The 20552-nt window shown below is 39.8% G+C and overlaps 1 pseudogene; it reads left to right on the top strand.

The window, feature by feature from the left end:
- The first annotated feature begins 1509 nt into the window (after positions 1–1509).
- The window catches only part of LOC140199812 (ADP-ribosylation factor-like protein 13B), a 72925-nt pseudogene continuing 53882 nt past the window's right edge, over positions 1510–20552 (top strand).

Below are 20552 nucleotides of genomic sequence, written 5' to 3'. Positions count from 1 at the left end.
GTGAGAAGGTTCAATAGATGAGGAAGCAGAGAGTGATAGTGTAGGGTTGCTTTTCCAGATGGGAGGCCTGTGATCTGTAGTGTGCTGCAGGGATCATTGCTGGATCCTCTGTTGTTTGCCACATAATGATTTGGATGAGAATGTAGGTAGCGTGATTGAGTAAGTTTGTAGATGGTGTAAAAAAGATGGTGGAGTCATTGATACTGAAGAAGGTGAAACTACAACAGGATAGAGATCAACTGAGAAAGGGAATGGCAGATGGAATTTAACTTGGACACAGAGATTGTGCAGATGGTGGAAATAGTTCCCTGAAAATGGGAATACAAGTAGACAGGGTAGTGAAGAAGGCATATGGCATGCTTAGATTCATTGGCTGAGGCACTGAATAGGGATGTTGGCACTTCAGGTGTCAGTTGTACAAAAGTTTGCTTAGTCTGCACTTGGAATATTATGTGCGGTTCTGGTCAGCGTGCTACAGGAAATATACAATTAAAACAGAGGCTGCAGAAAAGATTCATAATTATGTTGCCTGGAGCAGAGAACTTGAGTTAGCAGAAGGAATTGGATACACTGGGTCTGTTTCCCCTAGACTGTAGCAAGCTGGGAGGAGACATGATTAGAGGTATGTAGAATTATGAGAGGCATAAATAGCATAGATAGCAATGTCTGTTTCCCGTGGTGGAAATGACTAAAATCAGAAGCATAGATTTAAGGTGACCAAGAGAAGGTTTAAAAGGGATCTGAGGAGCACATTTTTCACACCCAGAATAGTTGGTAAATGGAATGATCTGTCAGAGGAGGTGATGAAATATATATATGAGGCATCTTGACAGGTACTTAAATGAGCCAGGGAGAGAGAGATATGGAATTCATGCAGGCAAATGGAATGACTATAAATAGACATGATGGTGAGAATACATGTGGTAGACTGAAGGGCCTGTTTCTATTCTGTACAACTCTGACAATGACTCTGGTAGACAGGTTGTCTAAAGGCAGACGATGGTTAATAATGACCCATAAAGTATTCACTGTGGTTTATTAATAATGAAGATTATGGGATTAAAAAGCCACATATACAATTTAAAATTGCAGATATGTGTAGATGGAACCATAAAATTACAAAAATGATATTTACAATTTGAAAATTTACCAAAACTGCAGCAAATAGATCTCACATTTGAATCCTCCATACCTCAGATAAAAATCCTGTACTACCAGTTTGAGAGTGAGAAGTTAAAATCAGGTGTATCAGTATTACAGTGGAGTAAAGAGAATTACCGAGGCATGAGAGAGGAGCTTGCCAAAGCTGATTGGAAAGTGACGCTAGCAGAGATGACAGCAGAACAGCAATGGGTGGAGTTTTTGGAAGCAATTCAGAAGTCACAGAATCAATACATCTCAAAGAAGAAGAAGTATTCTAAAGGGAGGATGAGGCAACTGTAGCTGTCAAGGGAAGTGGATGACAGCATAAGAGCAAAAGAGAGGGCGTATAATACAGCAAAGCTTAGTGGGAAGTTAGAGAAGTGGGAAGGTTTTAAACACCAACTGAAGGCAACTATAAGGAGAGAAAAGTTAATATATTAAGGTAAGCTGGCAAAAAATATAAAAAAGGATACCAAAAGATTTTTTTCACATATGTAAAGAGTAAAAGAGAGGCAAGAATGAATATCAGACTGCTGGAAAATGATTCCTGAGATGTAGTCATGGGGGAGAAAAAAATTGCAGATGAACTTAAAAAGTATTTTGTTCACTGTGGAAAACACCAGTAGTACGCCAACAATTTGAGAGCATCAGAGGGCAGATGTCAGTATGGATGCTCTTACCAAGGAGAAGTAAGTTGCTCTTATTGAGGAGAAGCTGAAACGTTTGGAAGTAGATAAGACAGCTTGACCAGATGGACTACACCCCAGGGTTCTGAAAATGGTACCTGAAGAGATTGTGGTGGCATTTTTAATGACCTTTCAAGAATGGTTAGATTCTAGAATGTTTCTGGAGGACTAGAAAATCGCAAGTGTCTCTCTACTCTTTAAGAAGGGAGGAAGGCATAAAAAAGGAAATTATAGACCAGTTAGCCCTACATTAGTGGTTGTAAATATGTTGGAAACCATTATTAAGGAGTTACCTGGAGTACTTGGAGGAATATGGTAAAATAAGTGAATGTCAGCATGGTTTCCTTAAGGGGAAATCTTGCCTGACAAACCTGCTGGGATTCTTTGAGGAAATAACAGCCAGGATAGGTGAAGGAGAGTCAGTGGATGTTGCTTACTTGGATTTTCAGAAGGCCTTTGACAAGGCTGCTAAACAAGATAGGAGCCCATGGCATTGTAGGAAAGGTAGAAGACTGATTGAAGGCAGAGTCAGAATGAAGGGTGCCTATATGTGTTGACTGCCTGGGACTAGCAGTGTTCCACAGGGGTCTATGTTGGGATAGCTTTTCACTTCATATGTCAATGATTTGGAGTTTGAAATTGATGTTTTGCTGGCTAAGTTTGCGGACGATACAAAGATAGGTGGAGGGATAGGTACTGCTGAGGAAGCAGGGAGTCAGCAGAAGGACTTGGACGGATTAGGAGAATTGGCAAGGAAGTGGAGGATTGATACAGTGTAGGAAAGAATATAGTCATGCACTTTGGTAGAAGGAATAAAAGTGTCGACTATTTTCCAAATGGGGAGCAAATTCAGAATTCAGAGGTTCAAAGGGACTTGAGAGAACTCATGCAGTGTTCCCTAAAGATTAACTTGCAAGTTGAGTCGGTGGTAAGGAAGGCAAATGCATTGTCAGTATTCATTTCGGGAGGACTGCAATATAAACGCAAGGATGTAATGCTAAGGCTTTATAAGGCATTGGTCAGACTGCACTTGGAGCATTGTGTGCAGTTTTGGGCCCCTTGTCTAAGAAAAGATGTGCTGGCATTGGAGAGGGTCCAGAAAATATTCACAAAAATGATCCCAGGAATGAAAGAATCAATATATGAGCAGAGTTTGATGGCTCTAGGCCAGTATTCACTGGAGTTTAGAAGAATGAGGGGCTCCCTCATTGAAACCTATTGAATATTTTAAGTCTTTGAACGAGTGGGTGTTCCCTTGTGCGGGAGTCCAGGCCCAGAGGGCACAGCCTCAAAATAGAGGGATGTCCCTTTACAACAACTACGAGGAGGAAATGCTTTTGCCAGAAGGTGGTGAATCTGTGGAATTCATTGCTACAGATGGCTGTGGAGGCGAAATCGTTTGATGTATTTAAAGTGGAGATTGATAGGTTCTTGAGTAGTAAGGTCGTCAAAGGTTACAGGTAGAAGGCAGGAGAACAGGATTGGGAAGGATAATAAATCAGAAATGATGGAATGGTGGAGCAGACTCAATGGACCGAATAGCCTAATTCTGTTCCTATCTTTCATGGCCTTATGGTTTTAATCAATCTATAGAGATTCCAATTGGAGAGGGTGTGGTACAGGATCTCTTATTAGAGAATGAGTCAGGGCAGGTGACTGAAATATGTATAGGCGAACACTTTGGATCTGGTGATCATAATTCCATTAGTTTGAAGATAATCACATAGAAGGATAGAACTAGCCCTTGGTTTGAGATTTTAAATGGAGAAAAGCCAATTTTGATGCCATCAGAAAGGATCTGGCAAGTGTGGATTGGGTTAGGTTGTTTTCTGGCAAAGGGATCTTTGGTAAATGGGGGACCTTCAAAAGTGAAATACTGAGAGTGCAGAGTTTGTATGTTCCTTGTAAGAATGAAAGGCAAGTCTAACGGGTTTAGGGAACCTTGGTTTCAAAGGATATTGAGGCCCTGGTTAAGAAGAAGAAGAAGTTTTAGCACAGCAAGTATAGGCAGCAAGGAACAAATGAGATGCTTGAAGAGTATAATGAATGCAAGAGAACACTTAAAAGGAAAATCAGGAGGGCTAAAAGAAGGCATTAGCTTGCTCTGGCAAACAATGTGAAGGAGAATCCCAAGGGCTTCTACAGATATATTAAGATCAAAAGGATAGCAATGGACCAAATTAGTCCACATGAGATCAGTGTGGTAATTTATACAAAAGAGATAGAGGGTGTGTTAGATTTTAAATAGAGTTTTTGATTATTTATTCTCGAGAGATGGATGCAGAGACTATAGAACTGAGGCAAAACATTACTGAATTCATAGACTGTATCTGAATTACAGAGAAGGACGTGCTTGCTGTCTTGAGGGAAAATTATGGTAGGTAATTCCCAGGGCCTGATAAGGCGTCCTCTTGGTCTATATGGGAGGCCAGTGCAGAAATTGCAGAGGCCCAGCCAGAGATAGTTAAAGCATCCTTAGCCACAGGTGAGGGGCTGGAGGTCTGGAGGGCTGGAGGATAGCTAATGTTGTTTCATTGTTCAAGAAAGGCTCTTGGAGTAAGCCTGGAAATTATAGGCTAGTGAGCCTGACTTGAATAGTGGGTGAATTATAGGAAGGTATTGTAAGGGAATGGATATATATGTAAGTATTTGGATAGCCAGGGCCTTTGACAAAGTCTGGCACAGAAGGCTGGTCCAGAAGTATCAGTTGCTTGGCATTAGACCATAAGACCATTAGACATGAGAGTAGAATTAGGCCATTCAGCCCATCGAGTCTACTCCGGCATTTCAGCATGGCTGATCCCAGATCCCATTCAACCCCATACACCTGCCCTCTCACCATATCCCTTGATGCCCTGACCAGTCAGGAATCTATCAACTTCTGCTTTAAATATACCCATGAGTTGGCCTCAACCTACAGACTCACCACTCTGGCTGAAAAAAATCCCTCCTTTCAGGATGAAGTAGTAAATTGGATTCAAGATTAGCTTTGCAGAAGACACCAGGGTAGATGGTAGCCTTTCTGTTACTGGTCGTGTGCCAGAGATTAATGCTGGGTCCGTTGTTCTTTGTCAACTAAGTGATCTGGATGATAAAGTGGCAAACTGGATCAGCAAATTTGTGGATAACCTTAAGAATGTGAGCATAGCGGACAGCAAAGAAGGTTATCAAAGCCTACAGTGGGATGTATAAAAGCTGGGAAAAATGGGCTAAAAATGGCAGATGAAATTAATGCATTAAGTAGTGTCACATGTAAATAGGGTCATAAAGAGAGCTTCTGGCATGTTGGCTTTAATAAATGAAAGTACTGAATACAGGAGTTGGTATGTTATGTTGAAGTTGCATGGGACGTTGGTGAGGCCAAATTTGGAGTGCTGTGTGAAGTTTAGGTCACCTACCTACAGGAAAGATATCAATAAGATTGAAAGAGTACAAAAAAACATATTACGAGGATGCTACTGCGACTTAATGATCTGAGTTACCTGTACAGGTTGAATAGTTTAGTACTGTACTTTATTCCCGGGACTGTAGGAGAATGAAGGAAGATTTGAAAGAATATACAAAATTATGAGATTTATAGATATGGTAACTGCAAGCAGGCTTTTTTCCACTGAAGATAAGCAAGCCTGGAAGTAGGTTATATGTTAAGGGTGAAAGGTGAAATATTTAAGGAGCCATGAGGGAAAAATTCTTCACTCAGAGGGTGTAGAGAGAGAGTGTGTGTGTGTGTGAAGCTTCCAGCTGATGTAGTGGATTTCAACATTTAAAAGTAGTTTGGATAAGCATATGAATGGGAGGGGTATGGAGGTCTATGGTCCAGGTGCAGGTCATTGGAACTAGGCAGAATGACAGTTTGGCGCAGGATTGATGGGCCAAATGGCCTGTTTCTGTGCTTTAGTGCTCTGTGACTCTATGACTAAGCTATGGAAATCCCTAATTGGATTAGTACAGAGGTAGTATGAGCAATTCTGGGTGCCACACCTTGAAAATAATGTATTGACCTTTGGCAGAATGCACTATAAATTTACCAAAATCATACATGAACAAGAAATTCACTAGAAATTACACAAATATGTTGTGTTATCTATTGTTTGTAAAACTTATAAAGTTAAGCTATGATTTGATCAAATCTTTCAAGTTAATAATGGGGAAAATGGAGTGCAGCTTTTTGACTAAATGGGAAGTCTTGGACATGTGGCATGGTCTAAGCAATTAGGGGTCCTGTCAGAAGTGAAGTTAGGAAATGCATGCATAGGCAAAGAGTTGAAGAAGCTTGTGATATCATTTTATAAAAATCACGTGTTTTTTGGTATTTTGTTATTTTTAAACCTGAGTTTGGTAGATTTTTGGTAACCAAGTTTATTTGAAGTTATCGGTCAATGGATAAGCATGGCCATTCCTTTAAATGCCAGAAAAGTTTGGGAGGCTACTGATGTTCCCATGTTCCCATAGTTCAATGCTCTGGTTGAAGTCTCCTGAATAAAGGGAACTTCACCTGGAAGTGTAGGCAGTGGAAGAAGTTCTTGGTATCATTTTGAGCTTGAAATGTTTGCAATATAGAAATGTGTGGTTGAAGCTGAGGCCTTTGTTGAGGATGGACTATTCAAGGTCTCAAAGGAGAAGCTGAAGATCTGAAGAAGGGATGAAAGACAGAATCAACTGAAGAAATGGAAGGGTCATTTTTTGTCTTATTCTAGTGTAAGCTCATTAGACTAAAACTGAAACTCTGATTTTTTGTCTTTGCTACCTGACCTGCTGAGGATCTGCATCAACATTTAACCTCATTTTAGATTCAGAGCATCTGCAGTATCTTGTTTCTGCTGCTTGGAACCCCAAAATCATACGGCAATCATAGAGCTTGTCTCCCCGAGCAATCTGAAAAGTATGACATGTTCTTCGGCTGAATTATTGGTTTTAAGAGTATTCCATGAAGAGCAGATGTGTCAAGCAGCAATCTTCTTAGAGGTTCTAGGTGGAAGTGTCATTTTGTTATTTAACAGTAGACACAAAAATTAATCTCAACTAACTACATGGTCGTTATTATGTTTTGTCTCCAAGAAGCTTCCTTAACTATCAAAATGTCACTGTTGCTGTCTGACGCTTTGGAAGCTGTCCAATAAAGGCAACACTTTGTATCACTTTCATCAGTACCAGGGCAGATGGGACTTATCAGCTGTGCTTGACAGCTTATCTGGGAGAAGGGAAACTCTGACCTCAAACCTCTGCTGCCTTCCAGCTATAACCACTGTTGGGGAGGCCTTTGGGAATAAACTCCAAGAAAAAATTCTGGAGCTGGAATCTCTAATGCAACCCTGTGCTGTGTTCAATGTCGACCGACAACTCCTGCAATGCTGTTCCTGTTATCAAGCCGTATTAGTCTCTGCCATTCCTGTAAGTTCATCAGCTGCATGGAGAGAGGGGGCCTGCAGCATGAACAACAGCTTGTTCTCCATATCGTGCTATCCTGGCTTGCATATCAACTATGTTGATAGCTAGGATGCAACATCCATAGTCATTCCCAACCAGCGGAGGCCCTCACATCAATAAAGGAAATCGAAATTCATCTTGAAGAATAACCCAGCTGCCCTGGGCACTTGCAAACTTTAGGCATCAGCCTCTATAATCTTTGAAAGATCTTGCAGAAAAGTTATATTTCAGGCATCTGAATTATGACAAATGCACAGGGTCCAGTAAATTAAGAGTAGTAGATCATTCAGCCTTTCTGTGCCTTCTCCACCATTCCATAGAAACACAGCTAATCGTTATCTTAATATCAGATTCCTGCTCTCTCCCAATACCTTTAATGCCTTTAGCATTAAGAATTTTCTTTCACTACTTATAAAATATATTTATGACCTTTCCTGTTTAGCCCTTCATGCTGGTGAATTCCACAGGTTCATCATCTTCTGAGTGAAGAAATTTTTCCTCATCTCAGTTTCAAGTGCCTCAGCCCTTATCCTGAGACTGGAACTCCTCACAGCCCACAGCCAAGGAAGACATTCTTGCTTGCCATCTATCTTGCCTTGTCAGCATTTCAATTAGGTTTCTTCTTATTCTTCTGTACTACCATGGATACAAACATAGTAAACCTAATATCTCCTCATTACAGCAGTCCCTACGTTAACCTTCACTGCACTCCCTCTATGGCAAGTGTATTGTTTCTTAGTTAAGGAGACCCAAAACTGTAGACAAGGTCCTAAATGCAGTTTCACCAAGGTCTTGTAGAATTGTATCAGGGCATCCTTGTTCCTGTACTCTATCCTCTTGCTTTCAAGGCTAAAATACTTTGCATTCTTAAATACTTGCTGCATTTAGTTGATACCTTCTGTAATTGGTGTACATGGATCCCCAAGTTTCTTTCTACCTCGACACTTCCCAATCTAAAACCATTTAACATGTCTTTCTGTTTTCTTGCTGAATGGAAAACATTTATCCATATTATACCACACCTAGTAAGATACTGTCCACTCACTCCATCAACTTCAGCTGCCTTGAAGCCTCTTTGTATCCTCCCATCAATGTGGTTCAGTGTCACCAGCATACGTTGAAATATTATGTTTAGTTCCTCACCCAACATGTGAATATACATGGCACCTGGCACTCAGAAGTCCCACTTATTATGAGGAAGGGTCCTTGATTTGAAACATTACCTGGCATCTCTTTCTACAGATTTTGTTTGACTGGCTGCGTACTTCCAGCATTTCTATTTTTGTTTTGGATTACAGCATTCACCATTTTATTTGCTGTCCATCTATTTATTCCTGTTCTATTTTCTGTTTACTAATTTGTGCCAATACATTGTTCCCAGTACTTATTAAAGGCTTTCTAAGGACCAGGTGAATCACACCCACTGATTTTCCCCTTATCAATCCTAACAGCTACATCCTCAAAACCTCCAGTGGGTTTGTCAAACATAACTTCCCTCCCAAAAATCTGTGTTGACTGTGTGTAATCCCATTGATATTTTCGAAGTGTAATGATATCCATTTCTTTTTAATAGTATCTATCATTTTCTTCATGACTAATGTTAGGGTAAGCTGTCTGCAGGTTCATGTTTTCCCTCTTTTTTTTCCAATATTCATGTTCTTCTTTGGTCACACCTCAGCATCAAGGACAACTGGCTTCTGCTTCACCTTTGTGGATTCCAGGGTGACAAATGAGGCCAGTGTGGGAAGCAGCAACTCTGACAGTTGGAGCAAGAGGCCAAGCAGCCATTGGGAGCAGAAGGCCACACAGTATTTGAAGGGGAGAAAAAGAAACATATTTAATGTTTCAGGTCACAGACCTTAGAGTCAGAACTGCAAGGGAGAGAAAATATATATATTAAATTATGGGATGGAGTAGAGGAGGGCTTATTGGATAGGACAACTAATTTTACAACTTGTGTCACTGACAATAAATCTGATTCTGGTTCTGACAAAGATTATATCTCTGTAAGGATGATGCCAAAGTTGCCCTATTGATCAACTGGAAACAACATAATCAAGTTGATGAGTTAATGGAAACTTTAGGGAGAGAAATAACATGGTCCTTTTCTCATAAAAATCATGAAATGACAGCAGTAAAGAGAGCGAATCACAGACAACGGAATGTAAATGTCAAAAACTGAAGGGCTGCAGAATATACTCAACAGATCAGATTGTACTGAGAGAGAAAAACTGATTCAATATCACAGATGGATAGATGACCTGACCCATTAATTTCAACTGCCTCTAGTTTTGAAACTCAACTCTTGAATTTCCAAATCCCTCTACATCTTTCTCCCCTCTTCACTTGCCTCTGATTCCATATCTCCGGCCAGTTCCATTCTGTGCTGTTCACATCATCCCTTCTGAACTTGTCCTTTTTCCCCTAATGGTGCTAGTTAAACATCCTCCCCTCCATTAGACTAATTCATTCCAATTTCAACAGACAGCTGCAAATTTCAACATAAAACTGGCTGCAATTCCCTTGAAATTCCTTTGAGAAGTTTCAAAATGCCAGGAAAATAAGTCAGAGGAAACAAATATGCTCTGTATGTTTCAGAAAAAGAATGACATTTCACAATCTTCCAGACTTAAATTTGTTCTGCAATTGAAAATGAAAAGGTTAATCTGCTATTTTCAATTATTTAATACTTCTTTTTTTGCTTTTCAGCACATGCATCACAACTTAGAACAGAACGTTATTTTTGGATTATTTTAGGACCACTGGCAATTTCTATAGTTTTTAATATTGTGTTTCCACTGGAATAAGAACACAAGAAGCTAAAAAAAGGTAAGGAAATTCCTTTTTGTTTTCACAGAATCACAAATTTGATGCCGACTGCTAAAGGGAGACATTTTTTAGCACGTTTTTGACAGGTTCTTTTCCCATCATATTATAGTTGAAAAGTGCTTGTGTAAGAACACACTGGAAGTCGAATTATTGATGTGGCAAGGTCCAAGAGAGACCTTGGGGTACATTTGGACCAACAGTGATATTCTTAGCTAGTGAAAATTCAGATAGTGAAACAATACAAGGAAGTGAAAAAGAGTGAAATCAAGTCAAACTCAAGTCTTCTGTTGGTTGGGGTCGACCATGGATGTTGTGTCCTAGCTGTATACGCAAGCCCGGGCAGTACGATATGGAGAGCGAACTGTTGCCCATGAATCCAAAGGAACAGCAGAGATCAATACAGTTTGGCTCCAGTGGTGTTGCCAGGAGTTGCCAGTCAACATTGAACTCAACGTAGGGCTGTCTTGGGGATTCCAGCTGTGAATTTTTCCTCAGGGTTTATTCCTGACGCTTTCCCCATGAGTGGTTATAGGCACAAGACAGTGGAGGTTTGAGATCAGAGTTTTCTTTCTACTAGATAAGCTGCCAATCCTAGCTGATGAGAGCCATCTGCCCGGAGTAACTGGTTTTAAGGCATCTTTGCCTCTCCTCCTGTCAGTAGAAATAGTTCTGCTGGCCTTTGAAGCTAAACCACATGTGAAGGCCAGGAGATAGATTTGGTTGTCAGAAGCTATTTGAGAAGCATACCATTGGGTTATTTTAATAGTTAGTGGGAGCTCATCGCCACTACATCTTCCCCTGGCTGTAGCAAACGTAAGGAACCTCAAGTCAAATTAGGTGAGGCAAAGTAAGACAGGCTCAAAGAGAGTCTGCTTTGCCACTCCAACATGACTGATTTATTTTCACTCTCAATTCCATTCTCCTGTCTTCTTCCTTTACTAATCAAGAACCTATCAACCTCTGTTTTAAATATACCCAATGACTTTGCTTCCACAGCCATCTGTGGCAATAAGTACCACCGATTCAGAACCCTTTGGCTAAAGGAATTTCTTCTTATCTCTATACAAATGGACAACTTTCTATTTTAAGGCCGTGTCCTCTGAATCTAAGGTCTCCCACTACTGAAACGTCATCTCGACATCCACTCTATGTACTTCTTTAAATATTTCGGTTTCAATGAGATCCCTTTCATTTTTCTCAGTTCTCTTGAGTTATTTTGAGTACAGGGCTTCAAATGTTTCTTCTATGTTAACCCTTTTCACACCAGAGATCATTCTTCTGAACTTTCTCTGGACTCCCTCCAGTACCAGCACATACTTTCTTAGATAGGGGACCCAAAGCTGCTCACAATACTTCAGATGTGGTCTGGCCAACGCCTTATAGAGTCTCAGCATTACATCCTTGATTTTATATACCAGTCCTCTCAAAATTGTATTGCATTTGCCTTTCTTACTACCAATTCAATCTGCAAGATAAAATTTAGGTAATCTTGCATGAGGACTCCCAAGACCCTTCACATCTCTGATTTCTGATTTCACTCCTCAGTTCAAGATAGTCTCTGTCTTTACTACTTCTACCAAAGCACATGACATACATATTCCAACAATGTATTCTATCAGGCACTTCTTTGCCCAATCTCCTAATCTGTTCAAAACCTTTTGCATACTCCTGCTTCGAAAACACAGCCTACACCCCTATCTCTGTATCATCTGCAAACTTCGCCACAAAGCCAACAATTCCATCATCTAGATTATTAACATATAATGTGAGGAGTAGCAAACCAAACACTGAACCCTACAGGACACCACTAGTAACTGGCAGCCAACCAGAAAATGCCCTCCCTTAATTCTCACTCTTTGCCTTCTGCAAGGTAGCCAATATTCTTTCCTGTAATACCATGGGTTCTTATCTTGTTCAGCAGCATTGTAACATTGTGCTTTTACATCACATTTCTATCTCCCATTGTAATTTGTACATCATGGCTGCTGTTTGGAAGCCTGTATATAACTCCAATCAGGGTAATTTTACCCTTGCAGTTTCTCAACTCTTCCCACAAGGATTCTACATCCTCTGGTCTTATGCCACTTCTTTCTAATGATTTGATTTTTTTTTAACCAACAAATGTTGATGTGTACTGCTTCTTTGAATGCTATTGTTGACATTTTGGGTCAAATCTTGTATCAGCATCTGACACAGTGTTTCAGTTGAAATGTAGACTGACTAGTTGTAAGTGTTAAATGAAGGTGGAAACTGGGACTGTAGTGTGTTGAAAGTTCAGGTTACCGTTCAAGTTGTCATATCAACTATATACATGTATACTGCCAAACAAGACAATGTTCCTCCAGATCAAGGTGCACAACACAATACATATAACTCACAGACAACACATAAAGTAGTATTACCACAAATAAATTAACAAATCATAAGGTGCATTTACAACACAAGTTAAAAGATAAACAGTATAACACTACCGGTGCTTCATACAGTACGCGCTGAGACCTGGGTGGTGGCAGGGAGTTTAGTAGCCCCACGTCTTGGGGGAAATTGTTGTTTCTCATCCTAACAATGCTTGTCCTAATGCTATGATACCTCCTGTCTGATGGTAGGGGGTCAAAGAGATTGTTAGATGGATGGGAGGGATCATTAAGAATGCTAAGTGCCCTGCGTACACAGCACTCCTGGTAAATATCTCAGATGGGTGGAAAAGAGATCCCAATGATCCTCTCAACAGTCCTTGCAATCCCTTGTAGATTCTTACAGTGAGATGCCTTGCAGTTACCATAACAGATGATGATGCAGCTGGTCAGCCCACTCTCGATGGTGCTACTGTAAAAATTGATTGGGGGCTCACCTCAGTCTCCTCAGGAAGTGGAGGTACTACTGTGCTTTCTTTTCTGAAGAGGTGGTTGAGGCACCAGGTAAGATCATTAGTTATGTGCACTCCCAGAAACTTGATGTTCTTAACTCTCTCCACAGAGAAGTGGTCAGCCTGCACCTTCCGAAAATCCACAAACATCTCTTTTGTGTGACATGCATTACCCTGTGAGCTAGATGCTGAACCATCTGGATTTTTGACCAGTCAGAGAGTTAATTATTGGAGTTTTATTGCATGGTGGCTAATATCTGGCTGCAGATCAGACACTAGGGACTGGCACTAGTAATGCCATCACTCTGAAATAATGTGTACTTTCACTGAGATCTGATATAAGATAAAACATGTCATCAGTCTTCACATGGAAATCTGACTCTTCCAACTTTGACTATTGTTATGGTCTTTTTCTGTCACTTTTCTGTCTCGTAGAGACTGCCATGATTGATTGGGGAAAATGTTTCAGAACTCACCCAAAGTTTTCATAATTTTTAACCAATATATTCTTTTCTTCTGAGTGGTTTTCTTGATGCTTTAACAACTTTGATTAGGGGACGTGAGTACAAGTGAAAATTAAATTACTTTGAATTAATTTACATATTCCAAAGGAATTAATATTGATAACCTAACATGCAAAACCAACAGACTTGTGAATAAACACGCTTGGAAATCATTGAAAAAGCAGCTTTTTTTGGTGCTGTGAAAAATTGCAGAAGGAGCAGAAACAAATTAACTGCAATTACGTTTCTTGTAGAATTCTGTTTAACTTCTATTAGTTATCCTAACTTAAAAGGACAATCCTGGTGGCCAAGCATGATACCTCTATTATATTAGAGCCATGAAATGAAAAAAGAAATACTTTATGCTTTATTGTTGCCGAACAATTGGTACTAGAATGTACAATCATCACAGCGATATTTGATTCTGCACTTCCCACTCCCTTGATTACAAATATTAAATATTAAGAATATTAAAAATAGTTAAAATTAGTAAATATTAAAAATTTAAATTATAAATCATAAATAGAAAATAGAAAAATTGGAAGTAAGGTAGTGCAAAAAAAAACGAGAGGCAGGTCCGGATATTCGGAGGGTATGGCCCAGATCCGGGTCAGGATCCATTCAGCAGAATATCACAGTTGGAAAGAAGCTGTTCCCAAATCTGGCCATACGAGTCTTCAAGCTCCTGAGCCTTATCCCGGAGGGAACAGGGACGAAAAGTGTGTTGGCTGGGTGGGTCATGTCCTTGATTATCCTGGCAGCACTGCTCCGACAGCGTGCGGTGTAAATTGAGTCCACGGACGGAAGGTTGGTTTGTGTGATGTGCGGCGCTGTGTTCACGATCTTCTGGAGCTTCTTTCGGTCTTGGGCAGGACAACTTCCATACCAGGTTGTGATGCACCCTAGAAGAATGCATTCTATGGTGCATCTATAAAAATTAGTGAGGGGTTTTAGGGGACAGGCCAAATTTCTTTAGTTTTCTCAGGAAGTAAAGGCACTGGTGGGCCTTCTTGGCAGTGAACTCTGCTTGGATGGACCAAGACAGGTCATAGTTGGAAATGAATACTCTATTCAGCAGATACCGATTTTTTTGTTTTGTTAACTGGTCTGAAACTCACACAAACAACAGAAGGGAACATCTAGAAAGAAAATCTAACTGGTATAAAGTTTGAGAAAAGTGGGTGCACACCTCTTTAGAAAGCCCCAGAACAGAAGTCCCAACAAATTGAATGCACAATTGCCTGCCTGTCTGAAGCTAGTTTGGGTTGATAGATATATTGATGGGAATTCTGTAAAATTACTCAAGAAACTCTGAAAGGGGAATAACAAGGGGCTGGAGCCTATTTTGATTATTAAAGTTATTTGGAGTTTAACATGAGATCATGCACTTCAGTAGGAAGAATTGAAAAGCAGATTATTATCTAACCCAGAGAGAGACTACATATGTTGTGGTCCTATTGATTCTTATGGAGATAGTTTTAAGTATTTTTCAGCACCAGATTTTTTTTTTTTTTTGTTTGTTACTGGAGCCACATTCTCTTCTGAATTGCATCTGCTGTTATCAGACTGTAATGAGATTTGGATGAAAATTTGAAAAACTGTAGATTTTGGAAATATAAAATAAAACAGCGAATGCTGGAAGTACTCAGGAGAACAGGTCACGCCTGATGTACAAGTTTCAGGTTTGGAACCTTCATCAGAGCTGAGGAAAAGTTAAAATAAACTTATTAAGCTGCAGAGAGAAAAAGGGAAAGAGTTGATAAGGAATAAAACCATAGTGTCCATGGCGATAAACTATAAAGTTAGGTGATCTAGAAAATGAGTAAATATAAGCAGTTGAAAGTGAGAACAGAGATGAATGATTGTGAAAGTTTCAAAATGCAGAGCAGATCAGGCTGGGCATGTCCTCCACAAATAGAAGATAAAAAGTAAATAAAAGATTAAAAAAATAACAGATTGAGCTACTGTCACAGATGGATGAGTGACATGGATATAAATATCAAGCTACCTGAAGCTGTAGAATTAATATTGAGTCCAGAAAGCTGCAGTATATCTAGGTGGGAGATGAGAAGATATCTCTCAAGCTTGGTGTTGGACTTCATTGCAACAGTAGGTTTCTCTGACTGTATCAGTTCTCTACTTCCATTGCCTTGCAGATATACCTACTGATGGAGAAGGCTTTGGAAGTAAACCCTGTAGAAAAATCCGGAGCTGGAATCCCTGAGGTAGCCCTACGTTGAGTTCAACACTGACTGTTAAGTGTTAACTCCTGTGATTCTGGACTATATTGGTCTCTGCTGTCCCTTTGGATGCATCAGCTGCATGGTGGGGGGTGCGGGGAGGGGGGGAGCTTGCTACAGGAGCAACAGCTTGCTCTCCATATTGTACTGCCCTGGCTTGCGTATCATGCAGACAGCTGGGGTGCAACATCCATGGTTGACCCGAACCAACGGAGGACCTCAAATTCGTTCTCAATGTATTAGAATGTCTTTGTTCTCTTCATTTTACAACTCCTGCATTCTTTGATCTATGCTGTCACTCCCTAATTGCACCTATTCCCTCATCAACCACTTATTCTCCTTTTGCAGCTTATCCCTCTGGTCAACCCAGTTTTCCCCTATTTTAGGTATCCCACTCCCCCACGCTCCCTATAACTGTACCAGCTCCTTTTGTTTTCCTTCCCAATTCTGATGTAGGGTCATCGACCAGAAATGTTAACTCTGTTTCTCTTTCACTTGATCGGACCTGCTCAGTATTTCCAATGTTTTCTGCTTTTATTTTGAATGATGGTTATTAATACTAACCACATGCAATGTGCAGTTCCCAGAAATTGGGCATTTCCTCAAATTACTGTGATATATCTGTAACTTTTAACAATATTTTTTTTCTGGGGAAGTGTTTGGCTCTTTGGAAAAGTAAATATACCTAAATATTTTAGTGGGTATTTCTTGCAGTGTTTGTTGTAGATATATTTTTAAATAGATCTAATTAAACTTGTCATAATATCTTAAAAACATTGTGTACAATTGAAACATGCAACAGCTGGCTCCCATGATGGTTCATTAATTTCACCTAGAGAATAGCCGAGCTAATGTAGATCAGGAAGAGTAACCAACCAACCATCCAGCAGTTGGTCTACCATTCGGTGTCCAAGCAGCTTGCAAAAATGCAACTGAACTTATCCAGGCGCAACATGCAACAACAGGAAGCTGGCAGAAACACTCAGAACATAAACAGCAGCCTGCTACCAAAGCCACGCACTCAGTAAAATCTGCAAACAGACTGAAGTTTGGCACCAGAAACACTCCTTAGCCCATTGGAGGTGAGGGAAGAAAGAATCCGAGGGAGACTACTGGACATTTATTTACAGAAGCTGTTGAAGAGTAACCTGCAAAATAGGTAACTGATATGTCTGCTCAGATAATTGAAGTACTATTCTGAAGATGACTTTCAAAGGCTTTACGAAATACTCTGATTCCTTTTTCAGTAGCTGGAAGACAACAAAAATAAAATGGCTTTGCATAGAGTAAATGGTTAAGGCTGCTGAACCATGAAAGTTTGCTCAGGGTTTTCATGCACAAAATGATGCCATAATGATAATGCAGTGAATAATTTTGGTCTCGTGGTGAAGTACAGAGACCTGAAGCATGCAGAATAAATAAATCATTTCCCTCCTCCTCATTTATCTTGCAGCCTCTCCAGTCACTGCTCAACTACCAGTTGCTGGTCCTTCCCTTCCACTCCACCAAAGTGTTTCTGTTCTTTGCATCAACTCTGCTCATCAGATTTTTTCTGCCTTTTCCACCAAGGAAACAACAGATAATAAAGTTTTGCATTCCTATAGCATAACTCTTGAGTTCAGATTGCAATGTACTTTAGGAGTGTAGCCATTGCTTTAATGTAAAATATGCATCAGCTAGTTAGTGCAGAACAAACTGACACAAACAGCAGGGGGCCTCTATGGAAAGTCTTATCTTTGTGTAAGGGGGTTTCGACTTTTATGTTACTGCGGAGGCTAATTAAAATGGCGTCTTTGTTATGTTAATGTTGGGAATGCAGCTTTGTTATATGAATATCAGGGGCAGAAGAACTGAGGGAGTTGAATGTAGTCCTTGTTCGAACAAGGTAGGAGGAAGTTTAGGGAAGGTAGCCGTGGAAGCCTGTAGGTTTGTAATTGTTTATAGTTAACTTATCCCATGAGATGGGAACAGAGGGATCTATCAAGGGAGCAGAAAAGTTAGATAACAGAACACAGAGCAGTATAGCATGGGACAGGCCATTGGCTCCAGAACTTTGTGCTGATCTTGATGGCAATTTATACTCAATATTCTCCTCCTCCTGTTTATCATCATAGCCATATGTTTATCTAAAAGCCTCTTAAACTTTACCAAACTGCCTGCTTCCACTACTCTGGTAAGCCATTCCAGGTATATACCACTCTCTGCATTTTAAAAAATTGCCCCTTACATTGCGTTTAAACTCCTCTGAAATCTTAAAAGCATTATAATGAGAGAGTAACAATGAGAAATTGAAATAAAAATTTATGATGATGACAAGAAGAACATAAATCTACCTCAGCAGTATTGTTTACTAACTTCAGTTGAAATTTTGAAAAGCTAGTCTGTGTGACGGCTTTATCAACTTAGACAAAAGACCCCCAGATGTTTATGAGGAGCAGTTTACAAGTTTGTCTGTACTGGGAGAATCTTTGTCTTGTCTAAGTTTGATGTCTGGGTCTGATTTTGTTCTTGTCTTTTTGGCATAGTGGCCATCAGTGCCTTGCTTGGCTACTTCTGCATTAGGTTTGGAGTCATATATTGTAACTTAGGTTTCCTACAGTAAAAGGCATGAGTCAAACAAATGGAGCTTCATTATATTCTGGCCATATTGTGACCCTCCTTTCTAATAATTAACTTGTTTTAAAAGTCCAGGATATTAACTGAGTTTTAAGTTTCACTTTTGCCAATGTGGGATTTGAACTGCAGCATCTCAAGTATTAGTACAGGCCCAATGAATGACAGGTCAGGTAACTGAACAGCTGCACTGCCACCACCTGCAGTCTCACTGCAACCTCTGAGGCTTCAGAGAAGTATATTTTAATATTTGCAGAAGGTCTAAACACTGAAAATAACTGAATGTAAATTCAATGGTATTTTTGGAAGGCAAAAGCACTTATTTCAATGTGAAAATACAGTAAAAGTGAAAAACAATTATTTTGGGCTGTGTCATAAAGTGAGCTGTGTGTGCAGTAATTTAGGTGCAGCACTTACTTTTAATCACAGTTTATTAGTATGGCATTGGTTTTCTTCTGCTTGATGATTACGGGCTCCATTGGCTAATTGGCTGTCTATTGGTCCTATACCAGCAGGGTCCACATCAATTGAAGAATGAATTTGGCAATACATGAATGTTACACACAGTTGGTGGGGAGGAAGAGTTAAAGTAAGAAAATGTTTCACATGGGGAAGAAACACTGGTACAGGTGATGAACTTAGTACTATATGATTATATTGTTTCAATGTTTCTTTAAAAGTACTTAGAATAAATCTGGTATCGTAAGGTACTATCAGTAATGATGATAGTAATGAATAGCTTGTAAGAAAAGTCACTGTTCACTGATACATTTCAGGAAAAGACATACATTGCCCTCACGCATTCTACTTTAGATTTTAGACCCTCCCATGTGGTTGATACTCAGTTACCCACTGAAATGGCCTAGAAAACTATTTGTATTAGAGGGCATTTGTGATGGATAATACATGCTAGCCTTACTAGCAATGCCCAGATGCTGTGAACAAACAAACAAAAAAAACAGACTCAGATAAAAATCTCAGTGATTGTACAGCTTGTTCTATATTATATGCAGTGGTCTAGAATTACTTCTCTTTTATCACATAGGCCAAATCACAGATCACAACTAATCCAAAGAAAGAGAATGTCACAGTACAGGACTCCCATGTCTGGCCATTTACCTATCGCCTCCATGCTGCCCCCACACCCCACTAACACCATCAGCACTTTTGCCTCAGTAATTTCTCAAAGATAAGTAGGCAAATAATAATGTAATGCATAAGGTAATGTTTTGAGTTATGGTTTGGCTTTCTGCCGGTACCTATTCCATAATTTTATGTGTGATTTGTGTTAGTATCTTTATGTAGAGTTAAACGGTGTGGAATAAAGACTATTTGGCTCAACTGACTCATACTGACCAAGATGCCAATGTAGATTAATCCTAATTGTCTGCATTGGGCCTGTATCCCTCTAGACTTTTTCTATCCATGTACCTGTCTTTCAGATGTTGTCATTGCAACTGTTTCTACCAAATCCTCTGGCAGCTCATTTCCTATCCACCACCATCTGGGATCACCTTTGCATCCAACCCCTCTCATCTGAAACCTATGCCTTCTAGTTTTCCCTCTCCTACGAGGGGAAAATGACTGACATTCCACTTTATTATGCCCTTCATAATTTTATAGACCTCTTTAAGGTCACTCCTCAGCTTCCTACACTCCAGGGAAAACACCCCAACCTATCCAATATTTACTGATTACTCAAGCCCTATAGTTCCACCAACATTCCTGTGAATCATTTTCTTGCAACCTCCTTCTGATAGCATCACTACCAGAACAGCACACAATATTCCAAGTGTAGTGAAACGAAAGACTTGTACCACTGTAACATGACACCATAAATGCTAAACTTAGTGCCTCAGCTGATGAAAGTAAGCTTACCATGTGGCTTCTTCATCACTCTCTCTACTTGCTTTGTGATTTCATGGCATTATATATGAGTACAACAAGGTCTTGCTATTTAATAGTGCTTGCCAGGGCCCTGTGTTTCTCTGTTTTATGTCTTGGCTTGGTTTAACTTCTCAAAATGCTTAACTTTTTATTGATGCAATTTAATTAGATATTTAAAAAATTTCTTTGGAATTCCCACTGACTTTCACTATATTCAATGAGGAAGTTGCTTAGTTTCCTGTTAGGAGCATAGAACATAGAAAATAGGTGCAGGAGTAGGCCATTCGGCCCTTCGAGCCTGCACCGCCATTCAGTATGATCATGGCTGATTGATTATTTATATATTCTAAACATGTAT

Source organism: Mobula birostris, chromosome 6, assembly GCF_030028105.1.
Source record: "Mobula birostris isolate sMobBir1 chromosome 6, sMobBir1.hap1, whole genome shotgun sequence".
Classification (NCBI taxonomy): Eukaryota; Metazoa; Chordata; class Chondrichthyes; order Myliobatiformes; family Myliobatidae; genus Mobula; species Mobula birostris.
Note: the sequence above shows the minus strand (reverse complement) of the source record. Positions and strands in the feature narration are given on the sequence as shown.